The following is a 24,712-nucleotide window of genomic DNA, read 5'->3' on the forward strand; positions in this document are numbered from 1 at the left end:
ATCAAATTAATAAATAAAATCTTACAAAAAAAAAAAAGGAAGAAGAAGAAGACAAACTGTACGGAAAGTAGTTGGCATAGTAGTTTTAGACGCCTTTTAAAATAAAGTAAAAAATACATGATGCAGTCAATGCCGTCTGTGCTGCCCTCTGCTGGCTACACGAGGAGGCTGTTTAAAGGTTTACAATTGGCCATTTTTGCCAGTAAATTCAATTACCTTTTGAACATATATGGGGAGAAAAGAGGGAAATTCATGATCTACACAGAGTGGGCCATGCTCTGCTGATACCTGCCAATACTTCTTTCTTATTTTCTGAGATGGTTTTCTTAATACTAAAACTGGTTTGACCTTTGTCCCTACGCCGGCGCATCGTGGGAACTGGCACGGGGAGGACGAGGACGGTTAAGGACGCAGCGGCGTGGCGGGGTTAGGGCAGCACCATGCAAAGCATCAGAGCAGGGGTCCCCGCCGGCACCACCAAGGAGACAGAATGAGCCCCAGTGACAAGCCACCCGGCATGAAGACTGGAGGCAGGCCGGTCCTTCCGCAGCTCTGGGACATGGAGGGCACTGGCTGTCCCCTCTGCAGTCCTCGCCGTGAACGCCGGTGAGAGGATTCAGTGCCCACGGCCGCTGCTCCGGGAAGAGACTGAACTCGGGGCCCCGGGTGGCCCCTCCCCGGGCCTCCTCACCCCGAAACCTGAGACAGCCCACCCGCCCCCCGTTTTCTAGCGACCGGTCACACACACCCCACTCAGATGTCTTAATAAAGGTAGTGCTGAGTACGCTGCCTTCATCCAAAAGGCTGGAGTCCTCCCTGGGTGTTCAACTCAAGCTAACGCCTGCTGAACGTGCTGCGGGCTGGGGCCCGGAGGTGAGGACACCTGCCTCCCTCCCTGGTCACACCACGGCCCCGGGGTCCCAAGGGGCGCTAGGAGTCACACGTACGTCACCATGTGGCAAGCGGAGGACTGGAGCACGGAGGGAGCGTGGGCAGTCCAAAGAAGTGGTGTGGCCTTCCAGAAAATCCTAGTGGCGTTCTCTGGCGCTTAGGCCTGGGGAGGGCCCACCACCACCTTGGGTCTCATCTTGAAGGACGCAGACACTGACCATCGGGTGAGGAGGCGCTCTCTGGGACAGGAAGGGCACTTTCAGATGGAGGCCCTTGGATGCCTGGTGCTGCCGGGCTCTCCCCCCGACCGCGAGAAGACCACGTCCAGAGGCCTCCCTGCCTGCGTCTCTGCACTGGCACAATGCTGGCCCCCAGACAAACCCTCCTCCACTGAACAGATCCTCAGTCTGGGTATTTCAACTCTTTTTTTTTTTTTTTTATTTATGATAGTTACAGAGAGAGAGAGAGAGGCAGAGACACAGGCAGAGGGAGAAGCAGGCTCCATGCACCGGGAGCCCGACGTGGGATTCGATCTCGGGTCTCCAGGATCGCGCCCTGGGCCAAAGGCAGGCGCCAAACCGCTGCGCCACCCAGGGATCCCTCAATTCTTTTTTGAAACTGATTTTATACCCAAAGTCACAGAACAAAGAGCTGGGGTGGCTGGGCTGCACCCATTCCCTTCCCAGCCAGGAAGCCTACCTGGGAAAGAAGTTTACAGGAGAAAGAGACCCAGCAGACACAGGTTCAGGTTCAAAGTAAAAAGATGGGAAGGTCCAAAGAGCAAAGAGGCTCACGGAGCCAGCAGGGCCTAGGGAGATCTGTCAACGTTAGCTAAAGGGATACAGGCCAATGCACAATCATCAATCAGGGCATTTTCAAAAGCATGTATCAGTTTACAGAGAAACACGGACACTTTCACAGAAATACTCTGTCTTTTAAGCACGAAAGTAACCCTGGAGCAGAGCGGGCGACCACTCCTACCACCATCATCCCCATCATCCCCGGGTCATCATGAGGTAAGCTGAGGCCACAGGAAGGGTCAGGAGCCACGCAGACTCTGGCCACCACCAAGCCCCACGGGGGTCTTCCTATGACCAATGTGTCCTCCGTGTGCTCGCCCACCCCGTGGGACGCTTGCTGTCCACACCAACCAGACAGAATGTGCAGTCTGGAAGCCAAGCGTGATTCCCCTCAGCTCTCACGTTGCCCAAATGACAGCACCTATCCTGACACAACTGCAAGAACCACAAAGGTAAACCAATCGGCACATCTTCCCAAATGCTAAATTCCAGTCTCCTTGTTTTTATCAAAGCAAACTACTTGTGGAATAAAGCAAGACATGAAACGACCACCCTGAGTATTTTTAACAAAAAGGATTCCCTCACTGAAGGCAGAATAACTTACATTTTTCTTATCTTTATTTTTATTATCATCTTTTTAAGATTTTATTTCTAAAGAAGCTCTACACCCAGTGTGGGGCTTGAACTCACAACCCTGAGATCAGGAGTCACATGCTCCACCGACTGAGCCAGCCGGACACCCTTCTTCTTTAGGGACGAAATACATGATTACTGTGCTCCTGGTAGAGGCCTAGGGGACAGGATATAAAATACAAAATATGCAAGCCCTTGTTTATGGCCTACATAACACAAGTTAAATACATGTTTTTCTAGAAGTTAGTTTTTACCATTAATAGGTCTTAGAAATTTTCTCATGCCAGAGCATATAGACCTGCCTCAATTTTTAAAAACTGGTACATCCCACAGTTAAGTTTGTACCACACTTTGATTCCTGCCTGGTGATGTTGAAATTGCTTCCAATACTTTGCCATCACGAGCTGAGCTACAATCACCAATCTTCCACATCGGGCTTCCTGCACTTGGCCAAGTGTGTCTGAGGAAGATGCTCAAGAAAGCTGAATTAGAGTCGGCTGGTACTTAGCTGGCACTTAACTTTGTATTTTGAATCATTTTAGACGTGCAGAGAAATGGCAACGACATGGAGTCCCTGTGTCCCCTTCACCCACTTCCCCTAGAGTCACCACCTCCGTCTTATGTAACCACAGCAGAATTACTGCGACGCGGAAGTCGACAGTGACATGGTGCTGACAGCAGGGCCAGCAATCCCAGGGACACCACCAGGGCCTCTCGCTGCTGTCCTTTCTTCCAGCCCAGGATCCAATCCAAGAGTCCTACTGCTTGTCGTGTGTCCTCGATCCCCAATCTGTGACAGTTTCCTGGTCCTTGTGCATCATGGGCTTGACCCCTGGCAGAGAACTGGTCACTTATTTTGTAGAATGTTCATTGGTTTGGATTCGTTGGGGGTTTCTGCTGATTTCATGGAGGTTGTCACTTCTGGCAAGAATGGCATAAAGAGTAAGGTTGTGCTCTTCTCAGAACATCGTGTCAGATGCCCATGACATTGCTGAGTCTGTTTCCTGGTGATGCTAACCACATGGTGAAGGTGAGCAGCAAGTTTCTCTAAGTGATGTCCCTTGGTAACTGGTGAGTGCCGTGCGGGAGGATGAATTCGGTCATCATCAGATTCTCCAGACAGGCTCACCTAGTATTTTCCCTGCCCCAGCCCTGGAATCGAGCACTCCCCCAACGATCCCTGGCTCCTTGTAATGGAGGGTGGTACTGGAAAACCACGATCTCGGTACCGGTGGTACAACCATTGGCCAGACTACCCAACTGCCTCCTGAAGCTCCACGCCACACACAAGAATGCCTGCGTCCCCACAGCTTTGCCAGGACTCTCTTCCACTTGGCCAACCTGATGGCTGGTGTAATCTGCACCTCCCTACTTAGCAGGAGCACTGAACACTTAGGTTTATCGGCGACCTACACTTCTATGAACTGTTCGTATCTTTTGTCTTATTTTCTACTGTCTTCTTACTAATTTGTAGGTACTCTCCCTAAGGTATGGATAGTAATCCTTCACTTGTAGGTGTTGCAGATATCTTCTTCAACTATAGTGGCTGTCTTAACTTTTTTAAGACTTTGTTTATTCATGAGACACACACAGAGAGGCAGAGACACAGGCAGAGGGAGAAGCAGGCTCCATACAGGGAGCCCGATGTGGGACTCGATCCCAGGACCCCGGAATCACGCCCTGGGCCAAAGGCGGTGCTAAACCGCTGCGCCACCGGGGCTGCCCGCTAAGTTCATTTATATGAAGCCAAAGCTGTCAATTATTTTTTCTTTTATGATCTGGGCTTCTGTGACCTGTTTAGGAAGTGGTGTTCCTTCCCAATGAAATTGTAAAAAAAAATATTCACTTCAAAATTTATATCCAGGTGTTTATATAATGTCATCATCAGATGACATATTTTGTGTATATTTACATATTTGTCATTCTATACTTTGAAAAAAAACCTTCAAATCAATTACAGCATATACAATCCTGAGGCAACTGAGTGGCTTCATCAGCTCAGTGTCCAACTCTTGAATTCAGCTCAGGTCGTGATCTCAGGGTCCTGGGATCAAGCCCTGTGTTGGGCTCTGCACTCAGAGAGGAGTCTGCTTGTTCCTCTTCCTCTGCTCCTCCCCTGTTCTCTCTCTCCCTCCCTCTCAAATAAAAATAAAAATGTTCGAAATATATATAATACATATGTACACATAGAAACATGTACATAAACCTTATATTAATGTATACATACTTTGATCTATAACCCATCTGGCGTTTTTGGTTTGTTCTTTTAAGTATAGAATGACAAAGGGAATATAAGTTTTTCCTGAACGGATGGTCAAGTGTCATCACCATTTACCGAAGAGCACATCCTTTCCCCACTGATGTGAGATGTTACCATGGGCAGGACAGGTGGTGACTAAAAGCCCAAGAGCCAACTGCCTGGGGGGGCCCTCCTCACTGTTTCACCTGCGAGCCATGTCAGCTACTTCCTCTTTCCATGTGAGTTTGCATATCGAGGAAATGGAGAAAATCTTCCCACTTCACAGGGTTACTGAAAAAGTGCTTAGAACAGTGCAGACATCCAGGAAACACTCAATACCTGACAGCTGTTATTGTCACAAACCAAGTCTGCACACAAGCACTGGTCTATCTAGCCAGTGTTATACAAAGAGATATATAATTTGAGCCAAATATGTAATTTAAAATTTTCTAGTATCCACATCAAAAAACTAAAAGAACACTGGGACGCCTGGGTGGGTCAGTGGTTGAGCATCTTGCCTTCGGCTCAGGGCATGATCTTGGAATCCTGGGGCTGAGTCCCGCATCAGGCTCCTTCCATGGAGCGTGCTTCTCCTGTGTCTGCCTCTCTCTCTGCCTTTCTGTGTCTCTCATGAATAAGTAAAATCTTTAAAAAAAAATTTAAAAACTAAAGAACAGGTAAAATTAACTTTAAATCATAAAATTTAACCCAATATATCTAATAACATCATTTCAGCATATAATCAATATAATAAATAATAAGACATTTTGCATTATTTTTTTCGAACTAAGGTTTCAGAATGTGGTGCATGTTTTACACTGGAGCACACTTCACGTTTTCAACTACGGCTGGTTAGCAAAGGGGTCAGGACAGGGCTGCGCTGGTCCTCTGATGTGATCATATATTCTTATAACAATATCACACACATGTGTGCAAAAGTACTATAAGGACTAAACATCCACTTGACTGGAAAAGACTCTCTTGGCAGACTTGAAAAAGGAATCTTTTTTTTTTTAACCTGATGAAAGTATCTGCAAACAATTTATAATACATGTTATACTTTGTAGGGAAAAGTTGAAAGTTTCTCCATGAAGACAAAAGAAATGAAGGATGTCCACTCTCTGCAACCCCCTTGGTACTGGGCTAGAGGATCTTCTAGCCTGATCTTTCACAACCAAAGAGCACAGGAGAAATCAGGCCCTGATCCCCTGAACAGTTAAATAGGGAAGAAAAAAAGACATAAGGACTGGAAAGAGGGAAGAAAAGAAAAATGAAACCATTAATTTCACAGTAGGTTTAAGTGTCCACATAGAAAAGGTAAAAGAGGGGCACCTGGGCGGCTCAGGTCATGATCCCAGGGTCCTGGGATCGAGCCCTATGTCATTGGGCTACCTGCTCAGGAGGGAATCTGCTTTTTTCTCTCCCCCTGCTTTCGTTCATTCTCTCACATATATAAATAAACTCTTTAAAAAAGAAAAGAAAAGAAAAAGGTCAAAGAACCTAAGGGTAAACAGCTAAAATCATTACCAGGGTTTAACAAGGCTGCTGGTCACCACAAAATTGATACATAAAGCACAAAAGCACTTCAGTGTATTAGCCACGGGCAGAAGTTGATACTTAGTAACAGATCTATCAACAATGTGCAAAAAAGAGTTTTGTGGAAAGAAATCCTAATATGTTATTGAAAGACTTAAATGAAGACCTAAATAAATGGAGTTTAGGGAAACTGTACTCAGAGCTCATATGCTAAAGATGTCAGGTTTTTTTCCAGATGATCTACAGATTCGATGCCACTACAAACTGCAACCCCAGCAGGTCTCAAACATCCCACAGAGCTGGCCACAGAGCTCAGGGGGGAAAACCCCCCACACTGATTTTTCTATAAACACTGCTGGGGATATACCCGTCCCCCAAATACCAGGAAACGTGAGTAGGAAAGGTCAGAGTGGCGTTTGCAATAACGCAGAACTGGAAACTACCTAAGTATCCGTCAGAAGTGGAACGGATTTTTAACATTTGTGTTATATTCAAATAATGAAATATTAAACATTGGTAAAAATGAAGAAACGAGCTCCATGAAACAAAGTGGTAAATCTCATGAACATAACGGTAAGCAAAACAAGCTATCAAAATGACAAGAAAACTTTACTGAAAGAATTTTACAGCAAATCCCAAACCAAAAAGTGTGAAGGACACATTAAGACATTTTCTAATATGCAAACTCAGGATGCTACTCCCATGTAGCCCTTCTTAGGAAACTTCTAGAAAATATGCTTCTGCAGACTTAGGATAAATCACAAACTTAAGACAGGGGACCTAAGAAAAGGTGTTCCAGAAGAGAGGGAACCCCAGGATGACTCGTAGTGAAGTCGAAACAGAGGCCACATAGTCCATCGAGAGCTCCTACTCTGGACGAGAGCGGAAGGCTGGGCTCGGGCCAGGCGGCGACCCTGACTGCCGTGCAAAGCAGACAGAAGGCATCGGGGAGCAGCTCAGGGCAGAGGCGCAGTATTTTAGAAAGCAACCGATAATTTCAGAGAAAACTAGGCAAAGGGCAAACTGAAGCAAAGAACAGCTCCGGGAAAAAGAGCCTTGCACAGGAAAGGCCGCGAGGCTGCCGGAGAGCACGGGCTCGGCAGAGTCCACGGAGGTCTGGGCGGTCCGAGGGTACTGTTGGAGTCGGAAATAAATGGTGTGACAAACCGCTAAACAAAATGCAGAATGGCTGCCCAGGGAAGCTCAAGGCGGGAGGGCAACCGCTGGTTGTCACCAGTTAGTCCTATGACCTTCTTTTCTCCAAGATGGCAAATGTCTGTGTTCGCTAACAAGGGAGCTGAAATCAATGCAGAGCTTCCCCATCTGAAAGGTCAAACAGACCCTGTGTTGGTTACCTCGTGGGTTACCTCGTGGGTTACCTTGTGGGTTCCACTATTTATGTGAAGACTTAACAATACTTGAAAAGAATTACTTTAACCTGAAAATGGTATCTACACACTGAATTTCCTGAAGGTAGAATTTTTAGAAATTAAGACATAATTCACAAATCATAAAATTCACTTTTTCAAAGTGTACCAGTCAGTGGTTTTAGGGCATTCACAAAGCCCTGTGACTACTACCACTATCTAATTCTAGAGCATTATTAGCAACCCCCCCCACAAAAATTCCATTCCCATTAGCAGTCCCTCACTCCCTGCTGCCCGCACCCCCCCGTCCCTGGTAACCAGTAACCTTTCTGTGTCAGGTGTCTGCCCCTGAGTGTTTTCCAGATTCAGTCATGCCGTGGCATGGATCAGCATTCATCCCTTTTTGGGGCTGAATTCTATTCCACCTTACTTGGCTGCTCTCTTCTACAGCTGCGGAACAGAAGCAGGCTGTTACTAACAATGCTCTTACAAGCATTCATGTAAACGTTTGTGTGGTCTGTGATCTTTTAAACCATGTATGTGTATCACTGTGATAAAAATAAATTTTGTAATATTATCTAGTTTTCCATCCAAATCCTACCTGTTCTTCCAAGAACAGTCACACAGCCTCCTCCCAAGGCTCTCTCCTGTCACCCACCATGCCCCATACAGGAAGGTGCTGACCTGGATTTATAAGTTTCACCTCTGAATATATTTTTTAATTTTATTTATTTATTCATGAGAGACACAGGCGGAGGGAAAAGCAGGCTCTATCCAGGGACCCCGGTGCGGAACTCGATCCCGGAACCACGGATCACGCCCTGAGCCGAAGGCAGACGGCCAACCACTGAGCCACCCAGGCGTCCCACACCTCTGAATATTTAACGATTCTATGAACTAAGATTCCTATTCTCAAAGATGAAAAGTGTCTGCTGAACCAGCTTTACATGCTTTTAAGTAATCCCAAGGTAATCGTGTTAGGTATTCCATTAGCTCGGTATAAACACTCATCATCCCGCCATAGAAGGAATGGATGGTTCACACTGTCCTGCGTCAAAATAAGATCAAACAAACCTAACAGTTTTGTAGGAGGGCAATGTTGACCAGGCGACCTAGCAAGTTCATTCTCTAACTTGATTAAAGGATTGCATTACAAGCACCAACCATTTTTGATGAATTCATTTGATATTTCCAAAAGTGATCTTTCTGGCACTCTTACTACTTGAGGGAATACAAAATTAATGTCAGGGAGCAGAGATGATCAAATTAATTCATCGGGTTTTCCGTGCACCTCTAAACCAAATTCAATTAGTGAACTTAGAAAAAAAAAATGCCCAGCCTTCCCAAAGTACGCAAACAATTAATTTCATGGTGTGAACTTCCAGCTGTTCTCTGAGAAGTCCGAGTGGTAGAGATGAAGGTGGGGACTGCGGGTGTTGCCCTGCTCGCTCTTTTCTGCTTTGGACCCCCACCCCACCGCGTGAGCACTATGCATCCCCTTCCTGTTTCCTCTGCTCCCATTCAGCCTTGCTAATTATACATCACCCCTTTCTCTGTAAAACCACAAGACCAATGTTACAAAATCCCTGCACTCCACCCATCCTCTCACTCAGCTGACAGAGAACAAACTGAACTGATGGAAACGAAGCCATCCCATGACAGAGGAGCTGGCTAGGCAGACAGGCCATGATTATGTCGTGGGGCAGAGCAATGTAGGCACAGGGTAGGACCATAAAAGTCAGCCAGTCCAAACAACTTCTTAATATCCGTTACTGATTTTAAAACAAACTGAGCAGAAACCACTGTTTTGTCTAAAATCTAGTCTCCCCCGGGGTCGAGTCCCACATCAGTCTCCCTGCATGGAGCCTGCTCCTTCCTCTGCCTGTGTCTCTGCCCCCCTCCCCCCTCTGTCTCTCAAGAATAAATAAATAAAATCTAAAAAAATAAATAAAATAAAATATAGTCTCCTTCAGAAGGTAGATGGCTTCAGGAAGGCACAAAACAAGAAAATGCTAACAATCTGTATTTTCAAGATTTCTTCAAGCTCTTACACAAACTATTGTTTAGATGTTTCTTTTTCTCTTAAAAAATCCCTTCGTCTCAAAAATATTCTTACTAGGTTTAGAGGCAGTTTTCAGTTTGCATAAACTACCATCACCCAAAGAAACCCCAAGTATCGTTGCACAAAGTATCTCTCAGCCTGTTTCCTCTGGGTCTGAGCAGGGACGCCAACCAAGTGCATGGCTCACGTGCGCAGAAAGGCGAGATCACAACCTGAGCACACAGCGATGTCTATCACAGGAAGCCAAGGTCCCACCCCGGACAGCAGTGCCGGTGGCTTCCTCCTACTTGGCAACAGTAGAGATGAAGACAAGCAGATTGCTTTAGAACATATCGTAGAGGCAGAATGAACTGGAAAATGAGAGAAAGGAGGGGGTCACGGCTGATTTCCGACATCTGACGCACACACCTACGTGGACAGACATGCTATTTCCTGGGGTGGGGAGAGCTATGTCACCCTGGGTGAGACCCCTTTGGACATCCCAGGGGGGATGACAACTGAGGCAGGGAGCCACCAGCGCCCGGAAGCTCAGAGGGAGGGGGAGAGCTGAGATAGAGCCGGTTGTGGTGATCTGGGTAGCTGTATCCTAGAAAGCTGTTGCTAAACCTGAACAGCCAGATGCTTAAACCAGAGTTCCCAGGGCAAGTACAGGGCTAGGTTCCTGCGAGCCCCTGATCACACGGTCTCACCAATACATAAGCTACCCGTAAGCCTGTTTCTCTTCAAGGACACCTTATCTAATCTGTTGTTGATTCGCGGACACTGTACTCAGGCTTGAAGGAAGCTCACCTAACGCATCTTCGTGGTGGGCACGTTACAGCCTTCTTCCACTTGCAGACACTGGACAGCACATCAGCACTGCGCTTGGGGCCACTTTCAGCAGTGAAATCACCAACAAAAAGGGCGTAGACGTGCCACTCAACAGGCTGCGTAAGCACCTTGGTTCACAGCGTGAGAGCCGGGCTGGAAGGCAGAGCGTCCCCTTGTTGCCCGCACCGAGGAGCCTGCAGTGGGTGCCTGGCATCACCCACTTCCCTGCACATGTTCATGAACAACTGCTAGAGCTCCGTTTTCATACTGATTTGAGGTTGCAAATAAATTATAGTGAGTGGACAGATTCCCAAATATGGAACCCACAAAGAATGAGGCTGGGCCGTATGAATGGAGGAGGCATCAGAAGGAAGGGAGGACCTGACGCTTTGGTCATGTCAAACGGTAACTCCAGAGGTTCAAGAGAGCCAACCACCGGGGAAGAAACAGGGAGAAAGGTGACCTACTTTACAAATTTGCCACCCCTTCCCAGGTGTTTCCAGTTAGGTGACTCCCCCGAACCCTCTCACCAGTGATAAGTGGTCTGCACTTTCCCTATTCCCAGTAGCTCAGAACTTGGAAGGAAAAGCAAGGAATCTTACCTACTGCTATCTCTCACTGTAAAGGAAAGAGCTTTATCATATGCATTTCATGGTGATTTTCATAGAAATTGCCTTTTTTAAAGTATCAAACTCAAGTACAATCTCTATCATCAATTACCTGGTTTCAGAGTCATCCAGATAGGTGGTTATTAAGAAGACAGCTGGCAACTTCATACGCACATTGATTAGTTTGTAATTTTGGCCAAGTCAATGCAAATGATGCCACAAACCTCACATCACAAAGTGACTACACAGATTAAATTTACTCCTGAAAATGTAAAATGCCTACTTAAATACAAAGCTATAGGTAGTACAGAACATGAAACTTGTGTGTTTAGTCCAACACGGTCCTGCCAAAAAGTCACCCACAGTACTGGTTGTGAAACAAGGCATCCAAGAACATAACAAGGAAAGAAAGATGCTCCCCGAGGTACCCAAGTGTCCCCCAAAGATTTACCCTTCCTTTCCTAAAGTCTTCAGGCACGTGCTCAAGTGACCTAGGTGACTATGGAGTGGACACCCAGGAGCGGGAGGACACCGAGGCCCAGTTTCTCACCCCACCCTAGGGCTGACAGACAGTAAATAAAGGATCCAACGATTGCTGGCACCCCCTTGTTAACCACACGGGTCTTATGCACTGTCCTTAGGGAGTCTTAGAGGAGATCACAAACATTTAATTAAGCAGTACTAACAATTAGGATGGAAAACAGCACGTAATAAGGTACTAAGTAGACTAAATAGGTGATTTACCATACTGCAATTATGAAAAGATCTATCTCCCCAACTTTAAATTACTTTTAACTCCTGCCATCTAACCTTTGTAGGGACATAAATCACTGATTCTTTAGACTAACCTTCAATTAACACCTTAACTCCAAAGTAGATCATCTACCTGGTCGTTCAAACACCCCAAACCCCTAAACAACAGAACTATTCTACAAAGATTCTATGTAAAAATCCCTTTTAAAGGAGATACTAACATACCGTCGTTCCCCTGCCTCCCCATTTTTAAAGATTTATCACTCTGAGTGGTGCTGGTGTCATGCCATGGGTGGAAAAACCCTGGCTTGGCTGACGACACCAGGGGGGCCTCTCCCCTAGCTACAGTCAGTGGTTGTCAGAGGCTCTTCCATGTTGTTTGTCTCATAAACGTCATGGACAAAAGCCATGAAACGAACTACAGAGGAGAAGCTCACCCAGACACACAGGGAAACTCTGAAGAGGAAAAGCACAAGAGAAGCAGATGATGCTGGCGGAACCTTCCAGAGGGCCTCTCCACTGCCTCCCCTGACTTGCATAATGCTCTCAGGAGGATCTGCCCACCCACAACAATCTATATTCATAAATTTTGGTGAGACTTTCTCCCCAATTTTAATTACAAAATTGTGATTTTTTTACTGCAAGAACGGAAAAAGAATGTTTTCATTTACTATCACTGTTTAAAGTTTTGTGTCACTTTTGTTTTGTAAATCCAGATTTATTTGATGCAAAGTAACATGTTAAAACATTCTTTAACATATTAAAAGCAATGCTTTAACAATGTAAGCATTAAAAAAAAAAGCTTTTCTAATGCTTATTTCAAAACTAGTCACATACTGTTTGTACATATCATTCCTTATCATCTGTTACATTTTACATAAAATAAAACATCTTTAAGGGAAAAGAAAAGCACTGCCATATAATAACCCAGCCATTCCATTCACAGGTGTTAACCCAAGAGAAATAAAAACATGTCTACACAAAGACTTGTACATGAATGCTCACAGCAGCTTAATTCATTAGTGGCCCCAAACTGGAAATAATCCACATGTTCATGACAGGTAAATGGATAAATAAAATGTGGTCTATGCAGATACTGGAAATAAAACAACTCAGCAATAAAAAGGAAAGACTGACACTCCAAACAATGATCTCAAACACTTCATCTGAGTGAGAGCCGGGCACAAGAGAATACACTGTATGATTCCATTAATATAAAATTCTGGGAAATGCAGGCTCATCTGTAGTGACAAAAGGCAGATCAGTGGGAGGGAGGGAGGGCAGGCTGGGCTGCAAACAGACCTGAAGAGTCTTCCTAGGGCAACGAAGTGTTCTGGGTTTTGGCTCTGGGTTTTGGCTCTAATGGTGGCTTCACTGGGGTAAAAAAAAAAAAAAAAAAAAAATCTGTCATATACATCTCATCAAACTGTGCACTTTAAATGGATACCGTTTACCATATACAAGCATACCTTAATAAAGTTAATTTTTTTAGGGGCACCTGGGTGGCTCAGTCCATTGAGCACCTGACTTGTTGGTTTCGGCTCAGGTCATGACCTCAGGGTACTGGGATGGAGCCCAACATTGGGCTCCAAGCTCAGCACGGACTCTGGGATTCTCTCCCTCTCCCTCTGTGCCTCTTCCCTGCTCGTACATACCTTTAAAAGAATAATTAAAAAAAAAAAAAACTACAAGAGGAGGAACCTGAAAAGTTTACTGAAACAGGTAAGTGGAAATTAATGCATTCATTACAACTAAAGATGTTTAAATGTCATCTTTGGCATGTTAGATTGCTGTGGAGGCCCCGCGAAGCCCCGGAGAGTGTCTGCTGGTGACAGCTATTGGTGCTGCCACTCCCCAGGCACCTGCTGCATGCCACCCCCCAACCGATGTACATGAGGCACCTCACCAGATCCTTCGTCAGAGCCTACCAGAGAGGCAGGTATGATTGTGTCCCTACCCCAACTCAGTGGTCCTTGGAGAAGACAGATAATTTGCTCAAGGCCCAAGATAGCCAGAGTTTTAAAAATTAAGGCTGACTGCTGAAGGATCTGTAAGAATGCATTCTGGAAAGAGTATTAAAAGACAAAGTAATCAAGCAAAGTTCAAGTTCCTTTCAAACAAGGAGTCCCTGAATGGAGACCGTCTTCTCCCTCCTAACATAAGAGAATTTTAAAACCTATCTGTTCACAACTGAATCATGGTTTGTGTGAACTCACTTTCAAAAGCCTTTAACACATTTTGGGAACACATATGTCTATAAAGGTAGCGATGAGCTGCAAGGGGACACTAAGTTTATCTACAGGCCCATGTCCAATAACATGGAGAAGATGAAGACTGTGACGATCCACACGGTGGAAAGCTGACGGGTTCCCCCCTTAACTTTATTCCTAAGCAGCCTGCATCTGACCTCAATGGAGAAATGGAACTGGATGAAACATATACTCTCCACAGAAACCAGCTGCTTCTCCCCATGTGAGGTCCCTGAGGACCCTGCTCATGCTTGAATCCCAAAGCCTATGGAACACCCAGAGCCTGGGACGCCTGGGTGGCTCAGCAACTGAGCGCCTGCCATTGACTCAGGGCGTGATCCTGGGGTCCTGGGATCGAGTCCCGCATCGGGCTCCCTGAGAGGAGCCTGCTTCTCCCTCTGCTTCTGTCTCTGCCTCTCTCTGTGTATCTCTCATGAATAAACAAAACAAAAAGAACAACCAGCACCTAGTAGGTGTTCAATAAATACCTCTTGAATAAATTAATTAAAAACGACCTGGGGAAGAGGCTGCTACAATCCTCCCATTCTGATACAGGCACTAGACAAGATCTTAGAACAACTGAACCTCACTCCACCGACACTGAGAAGAGAGAGAAAAATATTTAAACGTTCTATCAAAAAGCCAGTGAGTAAAAAATTCAATGGGGATGCCTGGGTGGCTCAGCAGTTGAGCCTTTGGCTCAGGGCCTGATCCAGGGTCTGGGAATCGAGTCCCGCATCGGGTTCCCTACGAAGAGCCTGCTTCTCCTTCTTCCTGTGTCTCTCATGAAAAAATAAATAAAATCTTAAAAAAAAAAAAAATTCAGTGGGGGCACCCGGCTGGCACTGTTGGTGAAGCATGTGACTCTTGATCTTGGGGAGGCAAATTCGAGCCCCACCTTGGAGGTAGAGCCTACTTAAAAAACATACAAAAAATGAAAAAAAAAAGGGCAGGCCGGGTGGTTCAGCGGTTTAGCACTGCCTTCAGCCCAGGGTGTGATCCAGGAGAACCAGGATCCAGTCCCACGTCGGGCTCCCTGCATGGAGCCTGCTTCTCCCTCTGCCTGTGTCTCTGCCTTTCTCTCTCTCTCATGAATGAATAAATTAAATCTTAAAAAAAAATTCAATGTTGGGAAGAGTAAACAAATATAATCATACACTAGTGAGATGTCAATGTAAATGTGACAGTTTTCTGGAAAGCCATCTGACAGTATCTATCAGGACACAGTGATCTGACTCACTGGAATCTAGCCTAAGAAAATAATCAGAAACGTGGGTGAAGTTTTACCAGCAATGACGTTACAGACACATATTGTAAGGACAAAGCGGAAACTTCTAAATAACCAACAAGAAAGGATAATTAATTAAAGGGTGGTACATCCACACATGCTGTGTTTGGCAGGGGCAGGTCACCATGGGGCCCGAGCAACCCTGCACGTCTTTCTATCACACTTGGTTGGTCAAGACCACAGCACAACTTGCTGGCTCCCAGGGGACGGGACCTGGCTTGTCTGTTGCTTGCTATAAAAGATGCCTGGTCCTTGGCTCCTGCTGCAGACTGACCCAATGCAAGAGTGGCCATCATCTGGGCCCACCACGTCACCCTGTGGGACACGGGTCAGGGAGGCAGTGCTCCCAGGCTGAGATCCTGCTGTCTACTGTGCTACATGTAATCAACCGTCTCGCTACCTGCTTCCAGCCCCTGTTAGGCTGTGGCGAGCCAGCCAGTCTGTCTATCTCTTCTTTGGAGTCTTGCTGTCCACTATGAGATTGGGACCCTGCCCTGACAGATGCCGCTAAAAAATGGTCCACATACAAATTTTAATGGCAGAGAAAAACACATGGTTGGTTGGTTTGTTTGTTTGTTTAGGAAGCTACAAAACATTCCATAGAACTGAACTAATTAAAAAAATTAAAAAAAAAAAAAAAAAAGAACTGAACTAATTTTTTTTTTAAGATTTTATTTATTTATTCATGACAGACAGAGAGAGGCAGAGACACAAGCAGAGAGAGAAGCAGGCTCCATGCAGGGAGCCTGAAGTGGGACTCAATCCCAGGTCTCCAGGATCATACCCTGAGCTGAAGGCGGTGCCAAACTGCTGGGCCATCGGGGCTGTCCTAGGTTTATTTTTTAATCCTACATTTTACCAAAAGGACTTAGGTGGGTCAACATGCAGGAATATACACAGAATAAAAAAAGACTGCAAGGAAATCATACCAAAATGCACACAGTAACGGGGTCCATGGGACTTTATTACACTCTTCCCTCTACTTTTACACATTGTTGAAATTCTACATTAGCAATAATTTTTCAAAGTCTGCCCAAGTGGTGAATAAGGACATACACAATTATAGCCAACCCTAGCAGGCCACCTACAGTGACTGAGTTTCAGACTACCCCCCCCACCCCAAGAGCCCCGAGGAGAGAGAAAGCTGCCAGAAGACACTTCTGGCAAGGTGACTGGGCCTCAGTTCTCCCGCAGGGCTCCTGGGCCTGGCAATCCAGGTCCCCAGGGGGAAAGGGAAGGATCTTTTTAGGTCACTTCCCCTGCTGGACAGATCGGAGCTCTGAGATGGCATCAGTCCAGGGGCTGCCTAGCAACAGAGCGACACAAAGGGAAGGTGTCTCTAAGAGGAACAGAACTAAAACCACACAGACACTTGGGGGACAGGTGGGGAGGTAGCTAAACTTGGTAACTATAATAAAGGAGTAAACAAACCCAAGCTTGGTTGTGTGTTTATTTGGATTTTTCTTCTTCTTTGATCCGCTGAGCCTCTTCTTAAAAACCTCTGCTCAAAAGCTCAAAATCCTGTAAGGGGAATTCTAAATGACCTAAAGCAAAACCACATCAATTAGACGGTTACAGCTGGAGATGCAGTTAACACCCAGCCAGCATTTCTTACAATCCTGGACACACGACACACAACTCCTCACATCGACACACAACTCCTCACATCGTCATTTCACACAACCTGTGTGGGAGATCACGAGCTCCATCTCTGGCACACCAGCCCATGTCCACGGCCCTGGGGGAGAGCAGTGTGCAGTTCCTGAGGCCAAGGCTCTTATACACATGAGCTCCTCAAATTTAATAACTTTGAAAATGTGTGTGTGTGTTCATTCATTCATTCATTCCTGGATTCTATAGGATCCTGATTCAGTAGGCATGGCTAGGCTGGGGCCCCAGAAAAAACTACTTTCTTTAAAAAACTTTTTTTTGTGCAGATTATCCAGGTATGGGAACCACCATGCTAATCCCAATTTATTAGATTACAAACTTCAGATAGGTTAAACAAACCACTTCCTGTATATTTATTTTCTTAGGACACTTGACTACTCCAACTATAAAAGGTCTCCATCTGGGGGCACCTGGCTGCTCAGTCAGAGGAGCGTGCAACTCTTGGTCTCAGGGTAAGTTCAAGCCCCAAGTTGGATATGGAGATTGCTTAAAAATAAATAAACTTGAAAAAAAAAAAGTGTTCATCTGCAACATGGTTATTTTACAAGTTTGGATGTCTAAAAGCCAAAAATTCAGAAAATATTTAATTCCATTTTGTTTTTTTGACCACTGATTTTTTAACCCTGGCCTTTCATCCAAATATTTAGTTTTTACACTTTAACAAAGAATGCAGTGACATTTTACTAGTTTAAATGCTTTCTCCAAAGGCAAACAAAAATCCCACTATCCCACAGACTATAAGACTTTTAAACAGAACTAAAAAGTAATTCTACACACAAAGTACACACGCCTACCTTTTAAAAGTTATCCAGATAGACTAAGTCTGACGGCATCACTTCTCCAAAGCAAAATTCATCCCAATACAAGCACTATTCAGCCACCATCACTTTCCCAGACTGTCAAGGAGATCAGACGCTATCCTCCTTTTCTCTGCACCTTCCATGCTCACCTATAAAACTCAAGAAGCTGCCCCTGCCCATTCTCTCTCTCTCTGCCACCCTGGCTGCAGTCCAGTTTTGTTCTGGTGGTGTGGTTTGACTCGAATCCTTATAAAGGTTCCTAAGGTTTTCTCTACACATACTGATGTGAACCGATAAAATACACATTTAATAAACAGGATACTTAATGAGCCACCTGGTTTTTCACTCAGCATCAGATGGCCATCCTCCACACCTGTACATACAGATCTAACACTTTTTAAAGAGGGACCCAATACCCTGTAGCACAAACATACAACACTGTATACTGAACCATCTCCTTTCTGATGGGGCAGGTAGCGAGTGCCAGGTTCCGAGTCTTAGAACAATGCTGTGGCACACATCCATATTCACCTGTCAAATCGTCCTGAGACACTTACTCCATGTGCCACTAAGTCTCATGGGGACTGTTTCCTCTGGTCCCGCTGCTCCAGGCTGCAATCAGGTGAGGTATAACCTATTTTTGTGTGGAGATCAACTGACCTTGGGGATAATACAGAGAACTAAAGTTGTGCAAATGTCCTAGAGCCTATAAAAATCCTTTTAAAAATAAAAATTGACTTCTAATTATGTACTTTTCTCTAGCAATTGAGTTTTTAATGTAAAGATGTGATATTTTTGTAACCTTTCAAAGTAGAAGTTTAAATTCCTCTTAGGAGAATGCTATGAATACATTTATGTGTTTAAGAAATGGGAGCTTAAGAAAGAACACTAATATTTAGCCAAAAATTCAGTTTTGTATCCCTGAAATCTACCGGGGGTGGAAATTAAACCAAATGAGCCCTTGCCATGAATCTGTGGAAGAGGAATAGCACCTAGCCTGCTTCCCCCACACGGTGAGACATCCATCGTGCAACTCAAGGAAAAGGCAGATGTCTGCGAAAATAATCACCAGATGATGTCAAGCCAACATCTCCAGCCAGACTAATAAACTCCTTCTTCCAATTGAGTACCATTGTTCAGGGATGTTTCCATTACCTGAAACCAGGAAAAATTCTCCTTACTCTCAAAAAATACAAAAACATTCCTAAGAATTGGCAGCAATGACACAGCCTTCCAACTGAACACGTTCCTTGTTCTGGTAATCTGATGACAAACAGGGCTGCTGAGGAGCAGAAACAGGATGGACGGGTCAAAGTTTGCTGCTGTTTTGCACACACTCTCGTCTACCCTTGAATTAGGAATGCTTTTCCAGGACCAGAAATGCTTAGCAAGACCAGACAAAGTCTATACCAGTACCTAATCCTTACTGTCCTCGTGGAACATTTCACCAGAAAGGACTAAACTGCCTATCCTCACAAGAAACATCCCAGGGACAAAGACACTAGGGTGGATGTGGCTGGCGGAACAACGGCCCCAAAGACATCCACATCCTCATCCCTGGAATGGGTAGATCTGCTGAATTACATGGCAAAGGGGAACTGATGCAGATGAAATGAAAATGGCTATTCAGCTGCCCTGGAGGTGGGGAGATTTTCCTGATCATCTGGCAGGTCTCATAAGGAGGAGGAGGCAGGAGACTAGTGTCAGAGTGATGAGACAGGAGACAGGGTTTAGCAGCAATTGCCGGGCTTTGAAGATGGAGGAAGGGAAGAGGAGCTAAGGGATGCAGGCAGCTCCCAGAAGGTGAGAAGGGCAAGGAAAGAATCTCTCCAGGAACCTCTGGAGAGATCTAGCCCTGCTGACTCCTTGGTTTTAGCCCAGTGGGACCCATTCCAGATTCGTGACCCCTGGAACAATAACAAATTTTGTTGTTTAAAGCCACGAAATCTGAGATCATTTGAACAGCAGCCACAGGAAGGGAATACAGTAACGCCACTCCTTCTGCCTCTCTATGGTATGGAGGGTGTATCTCGAGTCAGAGCTTTCTACCGTGACATCCAGTTGCTTCCCTGATGTTTTAATCATAAAAAGAAAATCAACAACCTATGTCCAATCCTTATCAAACATTTGTCAAACACCTGAACACTTCCTAGAAGTGAGCTCAGGCCACAAATCACCTCACTGTGGAATATAACAGCCCTGCTTAAACAATTTCTCTGCCACACTCATTTTTCTAGAATAATTCTACTTTTTGTCTAAATGTTCTTTTTTTAAGATCTGTACTGAAATCTCTGAATGCATGGAAAGCGTCTCCATAACCCTCCCAGCAACTCAGTAGCGAGGAGCGTCCCACCTGGTTATTGCCCCGACCAGCAGCAGCATGAATCAAGCCCCCAGGTAAAGCCCAGAACCACAAAAGTCTGAAATGGGACATTCTGCACATGAGGTCAAAGGGCTACATTCTAATTACAACTGCAACTCCTGAGCAGACATGGGCAACCTCAATGGCCTTCACCTCCCTGTTAAGTACAGATGGGGAAAGGGAGTACAGCCTGAGAGATTCCTTCAACAAACTCCTACAAAGGGCCGACAAAGTACCGGGCCCGGTACTAGGCATCTGGATCGCGTCGGTAACAAAGCTGGAGGGAACCGGGCACGCACAGTAAACCTAACTGGTAGCAGGCGATGAGTGCCATGGGGGCGAGCCTGGGGAGGTGTGCAGGTGGTCTAATGAACTGGGCAAGTCTCCAGGGAGGCTGGGAACTGGAGCCAAGGCTGGTGGGCAGGGCTTAACCCTGAGGACATTGGGCAGAAGGCACCCTGAGCCAGGGAACTGACAAAGGTCTTAGTGGGGGCCAATGTCGGGTGCCTCCCAGCAAGTGGGCTGAGCAGGAAGCGTGGAGATCTGTGAGGGGTCAGGTCTTGGGGGCACTCTCTGAGGTCAGCAGACTCGGAGGACCCTCCCCTGCGCACAACGGATGCAGCCGGAGGGTGTGTTTTCTGGAGTTAGACCACAGAACTTGGTCTTTTGTTGGGTTATTATAAATCCAGGAAATAATCTTCCAATTATAATCCTAAGAATCTTTTCAGAATTGCATTTCCTCCATGCTTTGTCTGGACACAAGAGGGAAATCACTAAGGTCTTTGTCAAAGTTACTGAACAGAGTGAAGGAGCCCCCCTTTCACATCAGGACAAGTTATGGGGAGAAGGGAGGAGAACCGCCTGGGGAGGAAGCGTGCTTGACAAGGCCACCAAGAGACCTAGAGGCTCGACTCCAAGGAGTCAGCCCAGGGTGCCCAGGCGGTGTGCCCGGACACGACAGTGAGGGGCCCTGGGTGGAAACGGGGGGCCTGCCCCAGGCCCCCTGGTGTCCTGAGCCACAGCCCCCCTGCAGGAGCTTCCACGGTGGGCCTACAAGAGCCAAATGAGTCAAACCTGGTGTTTGAAAGTCCTTCACATACAGCAATATACCGGCATTCCCACTTCACAAAGCTTAGCAATCTAGGCCTCAAAGTCTGTTTCTGCACCTGCACAGCTCAAGTCCTGAATCCCAGTCCTCGGTGACCCACCGGGATACTGTCGTCCTGATGAGGCCCAGTGCAAAACTGAGCCTCTCCTCTGACAGGAGACAAGGCTGCAAAGCCAGAGTCCTGGGTAAGAAGACGCTGGAAGATTCTCTGTCATTCCCCTGAAGAAATACTATTCTTCTGCAGCGCTCTCCCATTTCGCTGAATTTCGTTTTCCAATAGGCTGTCGGGTATCACCACAGAGGGTGAAAGGTGAGGAAGTGGCACGACAAGGTCCCCGTCAGAGGCTGGGGCAAGCTCCAGTGCAGGTCTGCAAGGGGCAGGATTACTGACGTCAACCCTTACCTGCTTACCTGGACTTCCCGGGTTTCAGCTGCCCAAGCACAGTGCATGTTCGGGCTCCGGGATCCTTGGAGGTCAGGCGGTGACACTCCCGGCCACCACAGCAGGCCCTGGGAGGGAGCCCCGGCCTCTGAACCCACCGTATCCAACAGCTGTAGGAGGCAAAACGGGCTCTCCCGTGCAGTCCCACAAACTCCTCGACTTCCACCCTAAAGCGAACAGTGGGCTCTGTCAACCTGAGTCTGCGGAGGAACCCCCGAGCTAGGTTTTCACCACGACACTGATCCAACTGTCCCAAGACCAGACCTCTGTACCCCCAGGAGGGGTAGACAAGGTTTAGAGAGCTTATGCAAGGCACGTAAGGTACAGAGAAGTGGAAAAGGGATCTGGAACGACGGGAAGCGAGGATGGGCAGAAGGCACAGCAGAAGCGAAGCGCAGCGCCCCGGCGCCGACCTCCGCCCTCCGCCCTCCGCAGCAGGCCGCGGGAGGCAGGCTCCAGGCTCCAAGCTCCGTGTGTGCGGCGAGGTGAGGCCCTGAGCTGCCCTGCGCCCCGGAGGCCCCGCCTCGCCTGACCCCACAGCCAGGCGCCCCCCAGCAGCTCCCCCCACACGCGGCCTGGAAACTGCTCCGCCCGTCACCTCCCCTGCTCCGAGCTTCCTGCGAGCGGCCTCGTCCACACCCGGGCGAGGAGATACAGAGGCGGGTGGACGGGTGGGCGACCGGAAACCAATCCAGACATCGAGGGAGAGGACGGAATCGCTGTTTCCTCAGGTCCGAGCAACTGGAGGACAGGTAATGGGAATAAACGTTGAAAAAAAAAAAAAACAACCCAAAGGCAAGTGTGGGGGGAGGCCCGGCACGAGAGGCAGGAGCACGCGTTCGGGGAGGCAGAATCTGAGACGGCGATGGAAGGTCAAGGGGAACGTCAAGGGGAACGGCCAGGCAGTTGAACACGCAAAACTACGGCTAGAACCCAAAACTCGTCTCTGTGTCGTCACCGGGGCTAGCGGAAGCCGCTTCGGGAGCGCAGAACATCCAGTAACCGAAGCCAATAGTGCCCGCGCCCACGTGGCCCGGCAGCTGCGCTACGAGAGCCCCACAGACGGAGGGAGCACGAGCCCGGTCCTGCTCGGGCGTTCCGCGGGCCAGGTCCGAGCACTGGCACTAAGACTGGCCCAGAGGAGCTTTCAAAACGTCTATCGAAGAGAGTCTACAGGGGCGCCCGGGGGGCTGGGTCGGGGGAGCATGCGACTCGTTATCTTGGGTGTAAGTCCAAGCCCCACGCTGGGCGTAGCGCTTACTTACAAAAATAATAAGAGCCTGAAGGAGGTACAGTATCCCCAACTTAGAGCAAGGCTCTGCATCCCACATCGCCTGCTCACCGCTGCCCCCCTGCCCACCGACAGTCCACTCATCTGAAAGAGCAAGATGCACACTTGCCTGTAAGGCGTCCTTTTCACACCTGGCTCTGCCCAGCCCTTGAGTGGTGGGCAGGACGCTGTGCCCAGGACAACACCCTCGGCCCTCTTCTCAGTCAGCATGAGATCTCCCTCACGTCCCTGGGCTCCGCTCCCACTCGTGTGTTGCTAAGTTCTTGGGTTCCAGCGACAAATCCAACTGTCTAAATGGACCTCTCTCAGTGGCTGGTCTCTCAACCCCCCCCCGAGCTCCACTCAGAGCAAAACCGAGCACTTGCGTTCAACCGGAGACCCTCCCCAAGCGGTCATCTGAGACAACAAGCTGGCATCCTCTGGAACCACAATGCTATGTCTCTCCCACAATGCTATGTCTCTCCTCAACCCCAGTAAGCAAATCCCATGCTTTGAGGGCCTCAAAGTGTCTTGCAGTTACCGCCCGCATTGCCCACTACTACTGTCTCCACCCCAGGATGGTTGCAACAGCTCCCTAAGAGTCTCCCCACTGCCCATGGGAACCACACTGGGCAGTGGGATCTTCCTAAAATGCAAAATAATCATCACGAAATACCCCGGTTCAACACCCCAGGCTCCTCGTGGCTCAGGCACCAATCCCTGGTAATTCAAGAAGCCCTCCATGACTCTGTCCTCCTCTCTAGAGCCTGTCTCTGGCCTCCTATTCTCCAGGCACAGAGAGCCACGCAGCCCCCCAGGAGGCCTGCTCCCCCAGCCTGCCGGCCCTGGCCCACTCCCTTTGCTTGAAATGTATTTCTCCACCATCTTCACCTAGTTAGCAAAACTCAGCTTCCAACTGTGTCCCATCCAGTTCCACCCCAACTCCAGACAGGACTGCTCTCCTTGCTTACCTAGGGTTTTCAGGTACACACCTGCCACATCCACTCCAACCCTCGCCCTCACAGCCTGTCTCCACATCTGTCTTCTAGGCTCAAAGCATCCCTGACTGCACTGACACACTACGTGCCCATACCAAGCCTATGACGGTGCCGCTGACGAGGAATGGTTTTTGAATAGCCATCACACCAATTCCATCATTTATACCCGATGTTAGTAATTACAATACGGATTGCAACAATGCCAGGGAAAGGCACGCTGCTGAAAGAGAAACCTTGAGGACTCGGAGAAAAAAAAAAGTGAAAAACAGGAAAAGACTCAGATAAGGGAGGTCATGTCCTGACCCTTGTTACAGGAGCCAGGCAGCCAGAAAGCAGCTCATAGCCACCTCACCCTCACAAAAACAGAGACACATTGTCACACCATCCTAGATAACGAAGAGTAACAAAAATCCCCTACACAGCCTTCAACCCAGCTTACATTTTTTTTAGCCAATGCAAAGAAAGAGGCAAAACAACATTACCAGCAGTTTCAGAGGATGTGGGATTCACTTCTTGAACATTTCTAAATAATTTTCCACCTCCTCCATGCCTCTATTATTGCAACTGAAACTAAGCAACAATAATTAGACAATCAAGAAGCAGTGTGGCAACAAAGCAAACGGACAGGTTCAGACAAAGTACTCTTCTTTAGGAACCCAGTGTCCAAACCTTTCATGTGGGAGGGTGAGCAGGAAAGGGGCAGACAGGCCTTTGGGGGATGGACTCCAAGCTGAAGCTCCAACCTGTGCCTCACTGTCCAGCGCAACACACACAGGTACGTTTGCCTCCTCCCTGGTGGAGTGACCTATATATATGCTCTTAACC

General features: G+C 47.3%; 1 protein-coding gene across 2 annotated transcripts in view; it reads right to left on the reverse strand.

Moving 5' to 3' along the window:
- CYTH1 (cytohesin 1) overlaps positions 1 to 24,712 on the reverse strand; it is a 77,698-nt gene that overhangs the window by 48,215 nt on the left and 4,771 nt on the right. The window lies entirely within an intron of this gene.

The sequence above is a fragment of the Canis aureus genome, chromosome 16 (assembly GCF_053574225.1).
Source record: "Canis aureus isolate CA01 chromosome 16, VMU_Caureus_v.1.0, whole genome shotgun sequence".
NCBI classification, from domain to species: Eukaryota; Metazoa; Chordata; class Mammalia; order Carnivora; family Canidae; genus Canis; species Canis aureus.